The following is a 19,721-nucleotide window of genomic DNA, read 5'->3' on the forward strand; positions in this document are numbered from 1 at the left end:
GAATCGTAAATTGCTTCGAAAGTAGCCTTAGGACTGCCCATTTGTAATGAAACTTGATATTTGGGATCCTTGAATGATGGGTAAACTTTCTACCATCTCGGAATTTTGGTTTGTGACAGTTTTTTCAGGACACTTTTCTAGGGCATAATCGTCGTTATAGCGAAATGTTGTCGAAATTTCGACTCGAACCCGGAACTAGGCTTCGAATTAGGCTTGACTTGACCCAGTTTATCACATGAGTGATCGGGTTGGTGGGAATATGGCCAAGGATGGCGGAAAAAGAGCGGTTTCAGGGCTTCCGAAGGCTCGAAAATCCCTTAACCAAGGCTTGTCGTCATGTGACGCGGCCTGAATTTGCTTTAATGTTGCAGGTGATGAGGCTTCTACTTCTGGGAGAGCTCCCATGGAGATCGACGCTGCCACTGTCGAGGAGGCTTTGGAGTAGGCCTTCACCGCTGCGGTGATGGCTCCTGGGGACGAGGCTCACGAGGAGGAGGCCGTCGAGGAGGAGGAGGCCCCGAGACGGGCCAACGTCGGACGAGGAGGCCGTCAGCTGAGAGGAGCTCCCGCATGGGCTGAGACTTGGGAGAGTAGGGACCTGGTGTGGGCTGCAGAGGGTCACCTGTCCTACAGGACGGTGAAGAGTTTGGTAAATAGGAATTCACTACTCATTACTCATCCTCTTTCGTTCATTTGTCCAAATTTCTTTCAAATTTCCTTCAAAACTAAAGATAGCTTTGTTTCAAATCATTATAGGAGGCCGGGAACATCAGGTCGTTCTCGGGTTACACAACAGCGATGGAGCACTACGAGCGGCTATCGGCGGAGGAGAGGGCCATGATCGAGCGTGGAGCGTTCGGTCCTTTGGTTCAGGTCTGGAGGGATATTGCGAAGAGGAAGTTGCAGGCTAACCTTAGCCTGGTCCGTGCTTTCTTGGACCGATTCTGGGATACGACTTCCATGTTTCACATGCTTTCGGTGAGGTGGGAGTCACTTTGGAGGATTACGGCATGATTTCTGGTCTGCCGTGTGGGACCGAGGAGGTGGTGTGGCCGGAGACTTCAATGAGGGCGGACTCGGCCGAGGCGAGGAGATTGATCGGCTGGAACTTGTCGCCGAAGGCTGTTACAGTGCCGGGTTTGATACCCAGTTCTTACGTTTGAGACTACTTTGCGGGGAAGACCCCGGCGCTGGTGACGATTGATGGGAGGGAGACGGCTCCTCCTCCCCGTCTGGAGCAGAGGGCCTGCCCGTGGCTCTGGTGGTTTCGTCTTCGATTTACCTCGGAGACAAGGGCGAGAGGTTGTCGACGAAGCTTCTTCCCTTCCTTTTCGACCGAGTTCCCTAGGACGTTGGGACCGGGTCATCTTTGGTTTTGCGGTCCTCATCCGTTTCATGAGGGCCATGGTTCGTCCGGAGTTGATGGAGAAGGGGACTTCTCCTGGTGCTGTCGGACCTGGACTACTGCTAGAGGTATGAACCTACCTTTAGACCAAAGTAAATTCTTTTCTTTATCAAATCACGAAAGATTGTCATTGATTATTTTGCTTTTGCAGGCGTGGGTGTACTCCTACTTCCCGAGTCTTGCGCCCAAGAGGACGGAGCCGCTGGAGAGGGCCTATCCCGTGGTGAGGGATTGGGTGATGTGCCGGACGAAGAGCAAGCGTTCTTCTCACAACGTCTACCGGCGGGACGTGAACGCTCTTCAGCTGAGCAGCGTGAGCATCCCACTTATATTTGCTCGTGCTTCTTATATTTGCTTTTAAGTTGATCGCAGGAATGATCCTTTTTATCTTGTCACAGTGGGTGCCCAGACCTTGGGCGGAGTACGCTGGAGCGCCTCCTTTTGTGGCTGAGGTCCTTCGACCTAGGAGCTCGGACCGACTGCTGTTGAGGACGTCGATGGGTCCTGTGTGGTACTTGGGCGAGCGCTTGGCTCGTCAGTGCTCACGGGGCATGTGGACGGTTCCCGTCGATCCTCCCAGGACGATGTTTAGGGAGCCTTCTGAGGCTGAGAGGGAGGCGGACTTGGCTGGTGCCAGTGGTGACGCCCTTCTTCTTCCTGGCGAGGACTACTCGGCGTTCCTTTATGGGAGACTGGCGTACTGGCCGGTGGTGGTGAGTATCTTTTTATTTTTCCTTTTGATTTGATTTTTGAGAATCATGATGAAAGATCATCGATTGATGATGAACTTTTGTCTTTGTAGGAGGTCGAGGCGGCGGGCATCGAGCCCCCAGAGTACCCCGAGACCCTCGAGTACACTGACGCGACCGGGAGGACGACAATCTCCGAGCTGCGTGACTTTGACGTAGCTGTGACGGATGCTGGCCTGGACGACTGGCAGCATCTGATTCGGAGGGTGAGCTTTTAACTTGTATAACCTTTGTGTAAGAACACATTTGATTGAGTTGTTCAATTTTTGATGACTTCCTTTTGAAAACGCAGGTTGCGCCGTCTCGGTTTGTGGCGTTGTGGAGGGTGGCCAACCGGCTACGAGCTACAGCCGTCGAGGCACTTGTCGGCGGTCGAGGTCGTCAGGTATGAACCTTACACCTATTTCCTTTTTGATTTTTTTTTCTAGTTTTGCTTGAATTGATTGACATGAGCCAATTTTCTTGTTTACAGGGTGACCGCGAGCTGGAGCGAGAGTTGACCCTGTCTCGGGAGGAGACAACTCGCGTGTTGAGGGAGCTCGAGGTTCGGGATGCCGAGATCGCCGCTCTCTTGGCGAGGGTTGCAGAGTTGGAGGGCTCCCAGCAGTAGTTTTGTGTAGCTTTTGTCGTATTTTGCATATTTGTACATTTGGACTACCATTTCGAACATTTTTGGACTTTGTTTGGGGCTCGAGCCCCCAGTTTGTACATTTTCTCCGTTTGGTATATATACGATGGCCTGAGTGCCTTTGCTGCTGGGTTGTGTTGCTTGTATCTGCAGGTTAGTTTCGAACAGTTTGGTAGATGACGGTTTACGCCGTCATGCTGCCGAAATTTACATAGGAAAACACGCAAAGCATACATTTTTATATACATATGGCCTTAATTAGCGCAAAATGAGAGACTCAAAAGAACGCGAAAAATGCAAAAATTTGCCGGAAATGACCGGACGGTAGGGAGGGTTACCCCCTAAAAAAAGAAAAAAGAGAAATCTATAAGTTTAGAAATGAAATTAAAGAATATAAATCAAAATATACAAGTTGAAATTAAAATGAAAATTATTTCCTAAAATGAAAATGAAATTTATTTCCTAAAATGAAAATATACAAGTGTGATATAATGGCAGAAATGTCGATGTCGCCTCGAAATGCGTGCCCGTGAAATTAGGAAACTTGAAACATGGTAATCTTCCCGTATTTACCAAAATAATAACCTGTAGGAATAGGAAATTATTCGTTATGGAATTAGGAAAGATCCAACGTGGAAAATCACAGAAGTGAAGCTCGGGAAAAGGCGCAGCATGAGCTACGTCCCTTTGAAGAGGCGCAGCAGGTGCTGCGCCTGTTCCCAGGTTGTTCCGTTCTGACGGATTTTTGGAAACAGCAATTAGTATAAATAGAAACGTCGATGGAGCTTTTATTCACACAAATCTTCCGTCTATTCTTCGTCTAATTACACAAAATCCTTCAAAATAAATTTTCTCATCATGAATACTTTAGAGATCCGCTTGAAGGGATGGACCAATGAATTCTCAAATATGGAGAAGCATGATATGGGCTCTTATAACTTTGGATCGTTGTTGAGTTTGAAACTCATCAATGTTGTGAAACCGTTCTTGGATGCTTGCCTTGACTACTGGGACCCAAATTATCATGTTTTTGCGTTCCTTGGAGGTGATATTTGTCCTTTTCCTGAAGAAATTGCTGCTATTGGTGGATGGGACCCCGAACATTTGCCTGCCATCCCTTCTACTTCTCAAGGGTATAAGAGCAAATTTAGAGATTTGCTCGGATTGACTAGAATTGAGGTGGACCGTCTAGTTACCTCAAAAGGCGTGAGAATGTTGGACTTCATAGATCGATTTATCAACAGGGCCGACCCCACCGTTTCTCATGTTGCTAGGCGGAGGGCATTTCGCTTTTGCTTGTTGCATGTGTATGTCTTCCAAGGGCATGTTGATGAAGACTTGAGAGGTAATCCTCGTCTTTTGGGCCTTGTTGAGCAGATGGAGCTGCGCCGGAGCCCAGCTTGCTTATGCTTAGGAGAGATTATATTGGGTTTGAATAATAGGAAATCCAAGCGTGATTTGCCGTTCTTGGGGAGTCCCGTCATTTTGCAGGTAAAAGACACCTTCTTTTTTTGTTTTTTTTTTCTTTTCTTTTTTTTTTCGTTTTTTTTTTTTTTTTCGTTTTTTTTTTTTCGATGTCTAATACCTGCTTTTGGTAGGTTTGGCTTATGGAACGGCTCCGATTGATCGAGCCTCCAGTTCATGCACTTTCCTATCATGCTCGTTCGATTGCGATGAGGACGCGCCTGTACATGGTGGACTTCATCCGGGTCTGTGATTATTGGAAGAACAAGCTGAAGAGCGATGATGGCCCGTTGATCAGGTGGGTCGTTCCGTGGTGGCACCTCAAGTCCGTCACTGGAGTGTCTTCTTTGGATTCCACTAGCTCGGTGCGCATTCCCGGATTGGAGTTTATGGTGTGTATCTTCCCAGAAAGGCTGATGAGACAAGTTGGGCTGAAACAGACGATCCCGAGGCTTGATACCGTCCCGCAGACTGCTATGGCGCTTACTACAGAGAGCCGAAGAGAGTGGGCTATCAAATGGGCCCAAAGAAACATGTGGTTCTTGAATTTCTCCACCAATGCTTTATGGGTGTCGGATTCTTATCTGAGGTGGAGAAAGGCTACAACTCCGGAAGAGCGCGAGAAATTGAAGATGCGCGAGCCTATCGACTACAAGGTGCGCGAGGGAGAGAAAGAGAAAGAGAAGCATCTGACAGAGGGAGAAGAAGAAGCCGGGTTTCGAGTTGTTCATCCTTCGAAGAAACCGAGGACTACTCCTGTCGCAGAGATGGTGATTGGAAAGAATGGAAAAGCTAGACCTCGGGAAAGACCATTGGTGATTAGGTCTAAAGTGGCGCAAGAGCGTCCGGCTCGAGGTCATGACAAGAAATATGACAAGAATGACAAGGGCAAGGGGAAGATGGAGGAATAGCCCAAGTCTCTTTATTATTATTTGATTATTATTATTATTGTTGTTGTAATAAAAAAGGTGGGGATTTTTAGAATCCTAGCCTATTCTATTTTTATTATTTAGCGTATTATTATTATTAGAAAATGAATGAATGAAATAAAAAGGTTAAGTGGTTATGAAACCTTTGTGATTTTCTATTTATTATTCTTGTCGAATTTCAAATGCAATGCAAATGTCCTTCTATTTACATTTTAGATATAATGGGTTGAATCCCGTGAAGGATTGCCTACATATTCACTTAAAAAGGGAAATCAAACCCTTGCGCGTAGTTCGAGTAAATGTAAAAGAATAATTGTTCGAAGCAAGAGCTTGTAATGAATGTAGAAAATAAGCATGAGCTTTTGCTTACTCTGAAGGTGCGAATTTAGTTTATTTGATGATATGAGGATGACAAATTTGTCAAAATGCAAGAGCACAGTAACATTTAGCTTATTTCAGCTTGGCTAGGGGCCGTTTATTTAGTGCCACAAGAGCGACACGTGGGGTTACGCGAGGCGCGTTTTCATTCCTATTCTAGGCATACTATCGTTTCAGTTGGTCAAGGTTTGTTGGGTTTGAAAACTCATTCCCATCTAGGTCTGTGATCCTAACCGCACCCCCTGGGAGTATGGATTTGACTAGAAATGGTCCGGCCCAATTAGGTTTGAATTTTCCTCGTGGGTCGACAGGTAAAAGAGCTCTAACCGATTTGAGCACTAAGTCTTCTTCTTTGATGTTTCTTGGCCTAACCCTTTTGTTGAAAGCTCGTTTGATACGTGCTTGATATGTTTGGACATTATGTAAGGCGCGTAGCCTACGTTCATCCAGGAGGATGAGTTCTTCATATCTATCCCTTTTACAATCGGCTTCCGGGATTTGACTTTCTAGCAAAATACGCAAGGATGGTATTTCGAGCTCGACTGGTTGTACAGCTTCCATGCCGTAGGTCAAATAGAAAGGAGTAGCCTCAGTGGGGGTCCTGACAGATGTACGATACTGTGGGGTAATATCCGTATACTACCCTATAAAATTAGGACTATAACGCAAATTTTACATATGATTATGGTCATAAAACGAAAAACATGATAGAACGATAAAGATCAAGGAATAACCTTCGGTCCTAGTGCAATATGGCAATGAGAGATCAAAGTAGACCTCCTCCTAAATGATGCACCCAAGATTGTCCGAGAAATGCCCTTGTGCTAGAATGAATCCTCTAATTGCCTTGCAATATTTAGAGGATTGGTTTTGTGAGTTTTGTTGGATGAGAGATCCGGATTTTGAGAGGCACTCTTCTCAAAAACCCTAAATTTTTGTCTCAAATGAATTAGGTTACAAAAGAGAGGAGAACCTCTCTTTTGTTCTCTCCAAACCGGCCGGCCATGGGCTACCTAGGGAAGTGGGCTTCCACTTCCTTTTAGTCTCAGCTCATGGTCTGGTTCGCAAAATCGCTAAAATGTATATGACGCGGTTATGTTATAAATCGTCATCGGTTATCGGTTATTAAAGCGTCAACTAATAATACGGATTAGTTGAAACACTAATACATGTCCGACAAAGACGATATTGTATAATTATATTCAATATACATTTAATTAAATATAAAACGCTTATATTCAATTTACGAATTAACTGCTTAATTCGCCTTAGCCTTTACTATTTAATCCGTATTAAATAAAATATCTCAACATCACATTTTGACTAATTATTAGTCAAATAACTCGGACTAACTGGTTAGTCAAATTTGGCATCTACATGACTGTATTTTCATACCGTCACATCTCTCAAACGTATCCTATAGGTGTGACTTTTAGGGACCAGTTGATCACCGCCATCTGTATGACAATAACGTCAAACTTATCTAGCAAGCCAACCGTTATTGATAAACGTGGATCAACTGATAATAATACCAAAAGTATGCCCTTTGATCCTTTTAGAGGTTTATAAGTCCTTGCACTAATTGTTAAGGACACCATTTCAACAAGCTCCCACTTGTCCGTACAAGTGTATGTGCAATGACGTTATCCGCACTAACTGGAGGACACAAGCTCCAACAAACTCCCACTTGTTCGTACAAATGTATGTGCGATAACCGATTCTCATATTCATTTAAAATTTCTCCCACTCAATGTAAAACAATTTGCAGATCTGGATCCGCAAAGGTCGTATTTTACAATCGATCTGTATCTAGAGTGGTTTCCCCGACTAGAGAGTAACTTAACTGATAAAACGAATCCGTATCCGAGCATGGCCATGCATTTCGATTCTGACTCCTCGAGTGGCCCCGAGAAATATCGTGTACCGATAAAGGCTGAATATTTCCTTCAACTCGACTCCTTCCGATCTAAGCACAACATGAAATGACCCAGAAAAAATCTACTTGGCCCCCTGTTACGGATGACCGTGAGAAAGAAACCAAAGTCACCCAAAATCTGCCGTAGTCTCAAGAGACAGTCGATAGTCAAAAGAATCGACTCTTAGGATCACCATGGAGGTCCTATCCACGACCGGGCAGCGAATGTTATAAAACATTTAGGACTCCACGTCGATGTCACAATGGTGTCCTACGAGATATCCGTATAACTCGCCTCTGTGATTGGTCAGTCAACCGGTTGACTTATGGCTCGTTGAACCCACCATCAACCAACGTCACAAAATAATTGCCAGAGTTATCAGCTCATGTGGGCAATTAAGGACTGAAAAAATATAATGTTTGTTCAGTTCACTTTGTGGTGTTCAAAATTGTCGTACAATTCCACATGAAAAACAAAATATATAAATATCAAAACGATGATGTTGTATAGAGTACAAAAGGGAATGAATCTGATCCATAAGAGAGTACTACAACTTAGGAACACGTTTAATTCCCATGGAATTGACGTGCCCTTCATGCTTATCTTGTCGTAATGGTTTAGTGAGAGGATCTGCTATGTTATCATCTGTAGCAATCTTTTCTATCACTACTTCCTTTTGCTCCACGTAATCTCGGATTAGATGAGCTTTCCGTTGTACATGTCTAGACTTGTTGCTAGACTTAGGCTCCTTAGCTTGGAAGATGGCACCACTATTGTCGCAATAGATGGTGATCGGGTCATTCGAACTAGGCACTACGGATAGTCCATGTAAGAATTGACGCATCCATATCGCTTCCTTTGTAGCTTCAGACGCGGCATAGTACTCGGACTCAGTCGTAGAATCTTTGTAACAGTTTGTTTCGAACTCTTCCAGCTGATCAGCGCCATTAAGAGTAAAAACGAATCCAGATCGAGATTTCGAGTCATCACGATCCGTTTGGAAGTCGGCATCTGCAGAACCGGTTGCGCATAGCTTTTGATCGCCTCCATAAGTCAATGCCCAATCTTTAGTCCTCCGTAGGTACTTAAGAATGTTCTTGACAGCCAGCCAATGTGATTCACCCGGATCTTTGTTGGAATCGACTTGTCATACTCAATGCATATGCCACGTCCGGACGTGTGCATATCATGGCATACATGATAGATCCTATTGCCGAGGCATAAGGAATCCGTGCCATGCGCTCTTTCTCTTCCGGTGTCTCTGGTGCCTGAGACTTGCTCAAATGCACCCCTGGAGCCATAGGAAGGAACCCCTTCTTGGAGTTAGTCATGCTGAATCTCTCTAGGACTTTGTCTATGTAAGACTCTGATCGAGAGATAGCATCCGTCGTGATCTATCTCGATAGATACGGATGCCTAGAATTCTTTGTGCCTCTCCCAGATCTTTCATCTGGAAATGGTTTTTCAACCATACTTTCACCGAAGTTAAGAGAGGTATGTCATTCCCAATCAGGAGTATGTCGTCAACATACAATATTAGGAAAACAATCTTGCTCCCACTCGACTTGATATATAGACATGGTTCCTCGACCGATCGAGTAAATTCATTTTCTTTTATCACTTGGTCGAAGCGATGATTCCAACTCCTAGATGCTTGCTTAAGTCCATAAATGGAACGCTTAAGCTTGCACACTTTCTTAGGATGTTCTGGATCGATGAAACCTTCGGGTTGTACCATGTACAACTCTTCCTCCAAAAAACCGTTTAAAAAGGCGGTTTTCACGTCCATTTGCCAGATTTCATAGTCATGAAAAGCGGCAATCGCTAAGATAATCCGAATGGAACGCAGCATGACTACGGGTGCAAAAATCTAATCGTAGTGCAAACCTGGCACTTGCGTGAAACCTTTGGCAACTAGTCGTGCTTTGTAGATATCTTGTTGACCTTCCACAGAATGCTTTATCTTGTAAAGCCATTTGCATTGAAGGGGACGAACCTTAGCAGGTAAGTCAACAAGATCCCATACGTTGTTCTCATACATAGAGTCCATCTCGGATTGCATGGCCTCAAGCTATAGCTTTGAGTCAGAACTAGTCATGGCACCTTTATAGGTTGCGGGTTCACTACTCGTTAAGAGTAGAACGTCATCTATGTCATGTTCCTCGACCATACCAATGTATCTGTCCGGAGGAATAGAGACTCTTCCCGACCTCCTAGGTTCCTCAGGAATGTTAACCGCAGCCGGGATTGAAGGAATAGGTTCCTCCAATAGTTGCTCGGTACTTGGTTCTGGAATCTCCGACAGTTCGAAGGTTCTATCACTCTTTGCATTCTCGAGAAATTCCTTCTCTAAGAATGTCGCACTAGCCGCAACAAAAACACGTTGTTCGGTTGGCGAATAAAAGTAATGACCAAGTGTTCCTTTAGGATAACCTATAAAGTATGTCTTGACTGATCGCGGGCCGAGCTTATCCTCGTGTCTCCACTTGACATAAGCCTCGCAGCCCCAAACCCGTATAAAGGACAAGTTAGGGACCGTTCCCTTCCATAGTTCATATGGAGTCTTGTCAACAGCTTTAGACGGACTTCGGTTAAGTATTAGAGCAGCTGACAGAAGAGCATAACCCCATAATGAGTCAGGCAACACGGTGTGACTCATCATGGATCGAACCATATCAAGTAAAGTTCGATTTCTCCGTTCGGACACACCATTCAATTGAGGTGTTCCAGGTGGAGTTAACTGTAGGGCAATCCCACAGTCCTTTAGGTGTTGATCAAACTCGTGAGAAAGATACTCGCCACCACGATCTGAACGTAGTGTTTTAATCTTTCTACCCAATAGGTTTCGTACCCTATTCTCGGTATTCCTTGAATTTCTCAAAGGATTCACTTTTGTGCTTCATTAAGTAGACATAGCCATATCTACTTAAATCGTCCGTGAAAGTGATGAAATACCTATAGCCTTCTCGTGCGGTGATTGACATAGGACCACATACATCCGTGTGTATGAGTCCTAATAGGTCAGCAGCGCGCATTCCAACACCTTTGAAGGAAATCCGAGTCATCTTACCGATGAGACATGATTCACACGTGCCAAATGATTGAAAATCAAAGGCCGAGATAGCTCCATTTTTGATGAGCTGTTTTACGCGTTTCTCATTAATGTGTCCCATACGGCATTGCCATAGATACGTTTGATCTTTGTCACCAACCTTTAACTTTTTATTCATTACGTGTAATATTTCGGTGGTCTGATCCAAAACATAAATTCCGTTCATGGAGACTGCCTTGCCATAAATCATATCGTGTAAAGAGCAAATGCAAGTATTATTCTCTATTACAAATGAAAAACCAAGTTTGTCAAGTGCAGAAACTGAAATAATGTTTTTGGAAAGACTAGGTACATAATAGCAGTCATATAATGACAACTCAAATCCGCTAGGAAGCTGGATCACATATGTCCCCTTTGAGATGGCAGCCACTCTTGCTCCATTCCCAACACGCAGGTCCACCTCACCCTTTACGAGGGGTTCGATGTTTTGAGCCCCCGCACATGATTACACGAGATGAGAACCACAACAAGTATCAAGTACCCAAGTTCCGTAACTTGCGTGGTTAATCTCAATCATATGAATAAAAGTAGAAGAGAGAGAAGACATACCAACAGGTTTAACACGACCTGCCTTTAAGTCCTCATGATAAACAGGACATGTACGCCTCCAATGCCCGGTCTTGTGGCAATGATGGCATTCCATGTTTTCATTCTTGCTCTTTGTCGCGCCCGATGAGGTACTCGACTCACCAGGCCCACTCTTACCGAACCTCGACTTCTTGAACTTCGGTTTACCTCACTCGCTAGGTTTGCTCGAGCTTTGCCCTTACCTTTCCCTTTGTTTGACACAACGAGAACATCCTGTTTCAAGCTCCCACTGAACTTCATGTCCTTCTCGGTCTGTACGAGAAGGGAGTGCAGTTCATGTGGGGTTTTCTTCAAATCATTCATATAGTAATTCGCTCTAAATTGCGAAAAACCATCGTGGAGTGAATGAAGCATGCGGTCGATAACAATGTTCTCGCTGATGTTACAATTAAAGGTCTCCAGCTTCTCGACATTCTCAATCATGCTGAGAATGTGTGGGCTAACTGGTTGGCCCTTCTGGAGTCTCGCATCAAAGAAGCGAGTGGTATGCTCATAGGTCACGATTCTCGGTGCTTTCGAGAATTCCTTGGTGAGCGTGGTGAAAATCTTGTTTGCACCATGGGCTATGAAGCGTTTCTGCAAATTGGATTCCATTGCAAAAATGAGTACGTTTTTAATCGCACCCGCTTCCATACAGAAATCATTAAACTTGGTGATTTCAGCAGCTCTAGCCGTGGGACCTGGGTTTGCCGGGAGGGGCTCTAATAGATATTTGAGCTTCCCATCAGCAGCGGCAGCATTCCGTAATGCCGCCTCCCAATCCGCGAAGTTTGATCCATCATTCTTCAGTCGAGTGGACTGATTCATCCGATTCATGAAGATCCGGCCGTGACTCACGGTCCAATGTGGCACTTGGCATTGGGTTATCGTAGAACCACCATTTGTTATTAGCGTTTTAAAAGTTCGTGATCTACACTGAAAAAGAAAGAAAAACAAAAACGAAATAAGCAACTCATCGAGGTGATTTAAGTCTATTTAAAATTCATTTTAACGTGTAGACTCTTGCACTTGCATAATTGATCTCCCTCAAGAATGATACAAGTGATCCCAAGACTCAATTTCCGTAAATTGATAAGCCAACTGTTTAGCTAATTCTTCCGTAAGAACTCTTGGTCGATAGATTTCCGTAAATCCTATCTATAGTCCACCATAGTCACAGGATCGTACGAGTGACCATAGTGTTGAGATAAAATAAGTCAATCAGTTCCAACTTACCCGACGTAGAAGGGGTCATATTATGCCTACCGACGAAGAAGGGACTCATTGGAGTTTGACCTATAAAGACCGTTCTCAATTTTTGTTTATACGAGGAAGATCCCATCAACTAAATTATAATTCATATTAAGTGAACGAATAACTAGCGTCTGCGTGAATGAATTAATTTGGGTGATGGCTTAATAATCGTGTGACATGAGAATGTCAATGAAAACTAACTCGTGACCTCTATATGTGTCAGTTTTCATGCAATAATTAGGTGGTTTGGTTTTTAGGCGGAAAATGATGCATACTATCGTTACAAAAAAAATATAAATGAATGCAATACGTAAATAAAAATTCCTAGTGTGGCCTATCCTAATAAAAAGAACATAAAACAACTTTGGAATCCACCGTTGGACCCGAGAAGCTTGTCTTGATGTTCCATCTTGATCCATGTAGCGGGAGTGAGCATCCGGTCTCCATCTTTGGTCTTCTCAAAAATTACAATTTAAAATTTACAAATATAAACCTATTTACATTCTAAATAAAAACTGTAATTAAAAGAAATAAAAATGGAGATACGAGATCTCAAAATACAACCAAGACCGTGTTCCATCATTACGGTAACACGTTCTACTAAGGCCACACTAAGTTACAACCGTTTGCAAAAATAAATAAATACGTAATTAAAAGCATTCAAATTAAACAAGAACGATAAATAAAATGCATCAACTAAATTAAATTTATTCGTGACATAATTCCGTAATTATGTTAAATTTATCCAAACCACCAAAGATGATTAAAATTATATGACAAAACCGCTTTAGTCAAGTTAATTTTAATCCGAGATAATCCGTTACAATAAATCGTTTTAAAGTAACTTAATTTGACGTGGGTGAACCGTTTCACTATCAAGCGAGAGCATAAAAAAAAAACGTTTTATGCAATAAAAAGGGGCCGAAAAAAAAAAACAGAATTTTTTTTTTTTTTTTCTTCTGTACTGCTGTACGTGAACAGTACCCGTTAAAAAAATTTTTTTTTTTTTTTAAATTTGTTGCTAAAACCGTGAGCAACAATAGGAAGGAAAAAAAACGGCTCAATCATTTCGAGATCAACAAAAGATCAAACAACAAAACGATTTGTAAAAACCCAATTGCAATTTAATCTAATCCGGATTAAAACAAAATTACAATTGACATGATCTTCACATATTGTTGTAATTATCGTTTAAAACAACAATTCGCGAAGAACAAATCGAAAACAAAACATAAGAACAAAGCAACCGTGTAAACTAGACACGGTTCCCAAAGCAAAACAGGCCGTGGCACAAAAAAAATGCCGAGACCAACATGCCACACGGTTTATCAAAAATTTTATACAAAAATTATCGATTTGATAAAAACCAATTGCGATATCACCTAATCCGTATAGAAATGAAGCAGCAATTGATAGATCTTTAACATATTACATCGAATATCGATTACAAAATAATATGCAAAGATCAAAATCGAAAACCAAAAGAAAACAAGGCACGAAGACCAATGCAGCCGTGCAAAAAAAATAAAAACCGTGCAAATTTTTTTTTTTTTTTCTTTTAGCCGTGTGGTTTTATACAACAAAAAAATTATCGATCCATTTCGTTTGATGAAAATCACATAGAAAAATTTACGTGGCCTCGCTCTGATACCACTTGTGGGGTAATATCCGTATACTACCCTATAAAATTAGGACTATAACGCAAATTTTACATATGATTATGGTCATAAAACGAAAAACATGATAGAACGAGAAAGATCAAGGAATAACCTTCGGTCCTAGTGCAATATGGCAATGAGAGATCAAAGTAGACCTCCTCCTAAATGATGCACCCAAGATTGTCCGAGAAATGCCCTTGTGCTAGAATGAATCCTCTAATTGCCTTGCAATATTGAGAGGATTGGTTTTGTGAGTTTTGTTGGATGAGAGATCCGGATTTTGAGAGGCACTCTTCTCAAAAACCCTAAATTTTTGTCTCAAATGAATTAGGTTACAAAAGAGAGGAGAACCTCTCTTTTGTTCTCTCCAAACCGGCCGGCCATGGGCTACCTAGGGAAGTGGGCTTCCACTTCCTTTTAGTCTCAGCTCATGGTCTGGTTCGCAAAATCGCTAAAATGTATATGACGCGGTTATGTTATAAATCGTCATCGGTTATCGGTTATTAAAGCGTCAACTAATAATACGGATTAGTTGAAACACTAATACATGTCCGACAAAGACGATATTGTATAATTATATTCAATATACATTTAATTAAATATAAAACGCTTATATTCAATTTACGAATTAACTGCTTAATTCGCCTTAGCCTTTACTATTTAATCCGTATTAAATAAAATATCTCAACATCACATTTTGACTAATTATTAGTCAAATAACTCGGACTAACTGGTTAGTCAAATTTGGCATCTACATGTCTGTATTTTCATACCGTCACATCTCTCAAACGTATCCTATAGGTGTGACTTTTAGGGACCAGTTGATCACCGCCATCTGTATGACAATAACGTCAAACTTATCTAGCAAGCCAACCGTTATTGATAAACGTGGATCAACTGATAATAATACCAAAAGTATGCCCTTTGATCCTTTTAGAGATTTATAAGTCCTTGCACTAACTGTTAAGGACACCAGCCCCCAACAGATACCCCCATAAAGCAAAGGGTACTTTGCTTGGCCAATCTCTATAGTTGTCAATCATTTTCTTGAGGATTGTGACAACATTCTTGTTTGCCGCCACTACCGCGCCGTTAGTCTGTGGTCTATAGGGCGAAGAGTGGTGATGTTTAATCTTGTATTTGGCTAGCAATTGCTCGGTTTCAGCTTGGAAATGTGATCCGTTATCGCTAATGATCTCATGTGGGCAACCATATCGACAGATGATGTTGTTTTGTATGAATTTTGCCACATTTTTAGCCGTAAGACCAGTGTAGGAAGCCGCTTCTACCCATTTGGTAAAATAGTCGATTGCTACTAGAATGAAACAGTGACCTCCTGTTCCGGCAGGGGTTATTTTCCCGATTATGTCAACTCCCCATGCAGAAAATGGCCAAGGGGATGTCATTGTGTAGAGCAATGAAGGAGGGACATGTTGTACATTCCCGAAGATTTGGCAGTTGTGGCAATGTCTTACGTATTTGATGCAATCGGATTCCATTGTGGTCCAATAATATCCCAAACGTGTGATTTTCTTTGCCATCATGGGCCCGCTCATGTGAGGACCGCATTCTCCGTCGTGGACTTCTTCCATCACCTTTCGTGCCTGTGAATGATCAAGGCAACGTAGGACTACACCAAGAGGTGTTCTTTTGTATAATTCTCCTTGCATGATAATGTATTGGGAAGCTAGTAGGCGTATAGCACGTTGTCCCCTCTTATCCATGTCTAGCGGATATGTACCATTAAGTTTAAAATTCAGGATTGCTTGGAACCAGGGTTCCTGCGCAATTTCCTCTTCATCGGTGATTTGGTGGACATAAGCCGGCTCTGACCGTCGTTCGATGCACAAAGGCATTTCCATCATGTGATCTGGCATATTAATCAATGATGCAAGTTTCGCAAGAGCGTCTGCAAATTGATTTTCCTCCCGAGGTAGGTGTAGGTAGGTTACGTGATCAAAGAATTGAGCGACTTGGTCTATCCTAGCTTGATAAGGCGCGAGGCTTTCGCTTCGGATTTTCCAAGATCCTGTAACTTGGTTAATGATTAGTGATGAATACCCATGTACTCGGAGGTTTTTAATGCCTAAGCTTACTGCCGCTTGTAGTCCAATGAGACAGGCTTCATATTCTGCGGCATTGTTTGTCACCTCGAAGTCGAGTTTGACAGCAATTGGTGTATGCTCACCTTCAGGAGAAATGAGCAATACTCCTATTCCGAATCCTCTTAAGTTTGATGCTCCATCAAAGTACAGGTCCCAGGAGTCTACATCAGTTTGGAGTATATCCTCATCTGGAAATGACCAAGTATCTATTGTTTGTGTGTCATCGATAGGATTTTCTGCGAAGAATTCGGCGATGGCGCGACCTTTTATAACTTTATGTGGCACGTATTTGAGGTCGAATTCTGAGAGCATCAAAGTCCATCTTGCTAGACGTCCGTTGAGGACGGGTTTCTCGAAGAGGTATTTGACTGGATCCATTTTGGAGTATATTTTGACGGAGTAGCTAAGCATGTAATGGCGTAGCTTCTTTGTTGCCCACACAAGAGCGAGGCATGTCTTTTCGAGTTGTGAGTATTTGCACTCGTACTCCAAGAACTTCTTACTAAGGTAGTAGATAGCTCTTTCTTCACTTCCTACGATTTGTGCCAAAGATGGCACCCATGGCCGTTTCGGTTACTGTGAGATATAAACCAAGAGGTTGATCTCGTTGTGGTGGCATGAGCACTGGTGGTTTAGCCAATATCTACTTGATTCGGTCGAAAGCCTTTTGACAGTCGTCGTCCCACATGGTGTGGTCCGTTTTCTTGAGTTTCTTGAAGATAGGCTCACAAATCATCGTAAGTTTCGATATGAATCGACTTATGTACTGTACCTTTCCTAGGAATCCTCTGACTTCTTTTTTTGTTTGAGGTTGTGGCATTTCGATCAGAGCTTTGATTTTGGAAGGATCTATTTCTATACCTCGTTGGCTAACAACGTATCCCAGGAGTTTGCCAGATGTTACCCCGAACGTGCATTTTTGAGGATTGAGTCTCATGTTGTACTTTCGTAGCCTTGCGAAGAACTTGCGAAGGTTCGCGATATGTCCCTCTCTTTCCTTGGATTTGACAATCATGTCGTCTACGTATACCTCAACTTCTTTGTGCATCATGTCATGCAGGAGTGTAGTTGCGGTGCGTTGATATGTAGCTCCGGCGTTGATTAATCCAAACGGCATTACTGTATAGCAATAGGTTCCCTATTGGGTGACGAACGCGGTCTTATGCATATCTTCCATGGCCATCTTGATTTGGTTATAACCCGCATACCCATCCATGAAGGACAGTAATGCGTGGTCCGCAGTATTGTCTACCAATATGTCGATGTGAGGTAGAGGGAAGTCATCTTTTGGACTTGCTTTGTTTAAGTCCCTAAAATCAACACAAACACGGATTCTCCCATCCTTTTTGGGTACGGGTACTATGTTAGCTACCCAAATGAATACTCGGAAACTTTGATGAACCCGGCTTTGAATTGTTTGTCAACTTCTTCCTTAATCTTTAGAGCCCATTCTGTTCTCATTCGTCGAAGCTTCTGTTTCACAGGTTTGAAACCTGGCTTAATCGGAATCCTATGTTCAGCGATATCCCTGTCGATCCCTGGCATGTCTTTGTAGGACCAAGCGAAAACGTCTTTGAATTCATTTAGGAGGTCTATGAAATCGGCCCTTTCGGTAGAGCTCAAGGTAGTCCCTATCCTAAGTTCTTGGGGTTCTAGTTCGGTTCCTACGTTGATGGGTTCGGTGTCTTCTATTACTGGTCCCCCTTCCCCTTCCTGTAGTATTTCTTTGGCTACGTAGGGAGGTATTTCGATTAAGTCTGGGTCTTGGTCATCCTCAGTATCATCGTAAACAGAATTGCACTCAAGATAACACAAAGAGTAAGCGTAACCCGATTTATTCATATTAAAATTTGAGTAAAGTTGAAACAAAGAAGCCAACTGATCAATGGTCAGTGGCGGCAAAGGGACAGTGGTTGGGGCATTTCCCGAACTACTGTGACTACTCGAGACTAAGCTAGGAGAAACGAAGGGAGTGGGGATGACAACAGGAGTAGACTCTCTAATGACTTCTCTAGACTCCGACTCTGACTCCGACTCCGATTCGAACTCATCGTCTTCTGGTTCTCCTTTGAACATCTCTCCTTCTCCAGTGGTGAGCTTGAAGAGTCTTCCTTGATTGTTGGTCCATTTGATAGATTTTCTCCATCCTTTCTGCTGTCTTGCGTCGGTTTCTGTGATCAACGCGGTGGGGTTGAAGCGATCGTCTTGAAGTATCATAGTAATGATCTCATCCTGCGCGGCCCTAACGAATCGATCTTCTCCAAACAATAGGCTAACAGCTTGTTCGTCTAAGCATGGTGCTTGACGGGTTTTGACGGTAGGAACCGTTTCTGGAGGGATGAAGTAGCAATCGTGAAAGATCTCGATTCCGGCTAACTTCCTCTCGAGATAATGCCAAGGTTCGGGAAATCCGCGAAAGAGTTCTAGACTTCCTTCTTGAACAAAGTACCCATTCAAAGTAGGGAGATAGGGCCTCATTTGGACTCCCACGTGCTTGCGGCTTTAGACTTGGGCGAGCATTTCGAGAACCTCCTCTTTTGTAGGTTTGTACCCTAGTACAAGAGGTATCCTCGTTGAGTTGCCTTCCTTGTATGGTGCGAAGGTATTCTTCCGAATAGGGTTCAAAGGCATTCCAGGGAAGTATCCTTGGGATTTGAGTATGTGGTTGACCACCAAGTTAGAGTAGGGATTATAGTATAAGGGTGCCAACTCACTTTCTATGACGCTTACACTTTGGAAGCCCCCAAGCTCGTATACGGGATCCACGAGGACTTGATTGTTTGATTGTTTTTCGATTATTGCTTTGATGGGTGACGAAGTGATCGTCACTACTTTGCCGTTTAGTGGGATCTTGATCTTTTGATGAAGGGTGGATGTTACCACTTTGGAAGCATGAATCCAAGGCCTTCCCAGAAGTATGTTGAATGAAGCTTCAATGTCCACTATTTGGAAGCTAACCTTTCGTTCGATTGGTCCCGTGGCTACGGTTAGGTTGACAAGTCCTACTACCTTTCGTCGTGTACCGTCATATGCACGCACACCTTGATTGGTAGGGGTCCAATCTGACTATTTCATGCCTAGCTTGTATGCCGTTTTGAGGGGTATGACGTTGACCGCGGAGCCATCATCTACCAAGGTCATTGGCACATTTTTCTTTAGGCAAATGACAGTGATGTATAGAGCAAGGTTGTGACTAGCGCCAAAAGGTGGCAAATCTTCGTCTGAGAAAGTAATAGGATTACTTAGCTTAGGTGATTCTTGGAAGACCAAGTTGACTACATCTTCAGGAGTGGAGTTGTGTGCTACGTTTAGCTTGGCCAAAGCTTGCAGTAAAGCTTGGCGATGTGGGAATGAGCTCGCTACTAGTTGCCAGACTGAAAGATCAGCCTTTGTTTTCTGTAATTGCTTGAGCAAATGATCAGTGGGGTCATCTTCGTTGTCATTTGGTGTGATGACGTTGGTTGGACCATTTTGAGTAGTGCTTTGATATGGACGACCCGAACGAGTTAGGTGGTCCACATCTTGGTCTTCACCATTTTGGACTATTTCGTTGACT

Source organism: Silene latifolia, chromosome 9, assembly GCF_048544455.1.
Source record: "Silene latifolia isolate original U9 population chromosome 9, ASM4854445v1, whole genome shotgun sequence".
Lineage (NCBI taxonomy): Eukaryota > Viridiplantae > Streptophyta > Magnoliopsida > Caryophyllales > Caryophyllaceae > Silene > Silene latifolia.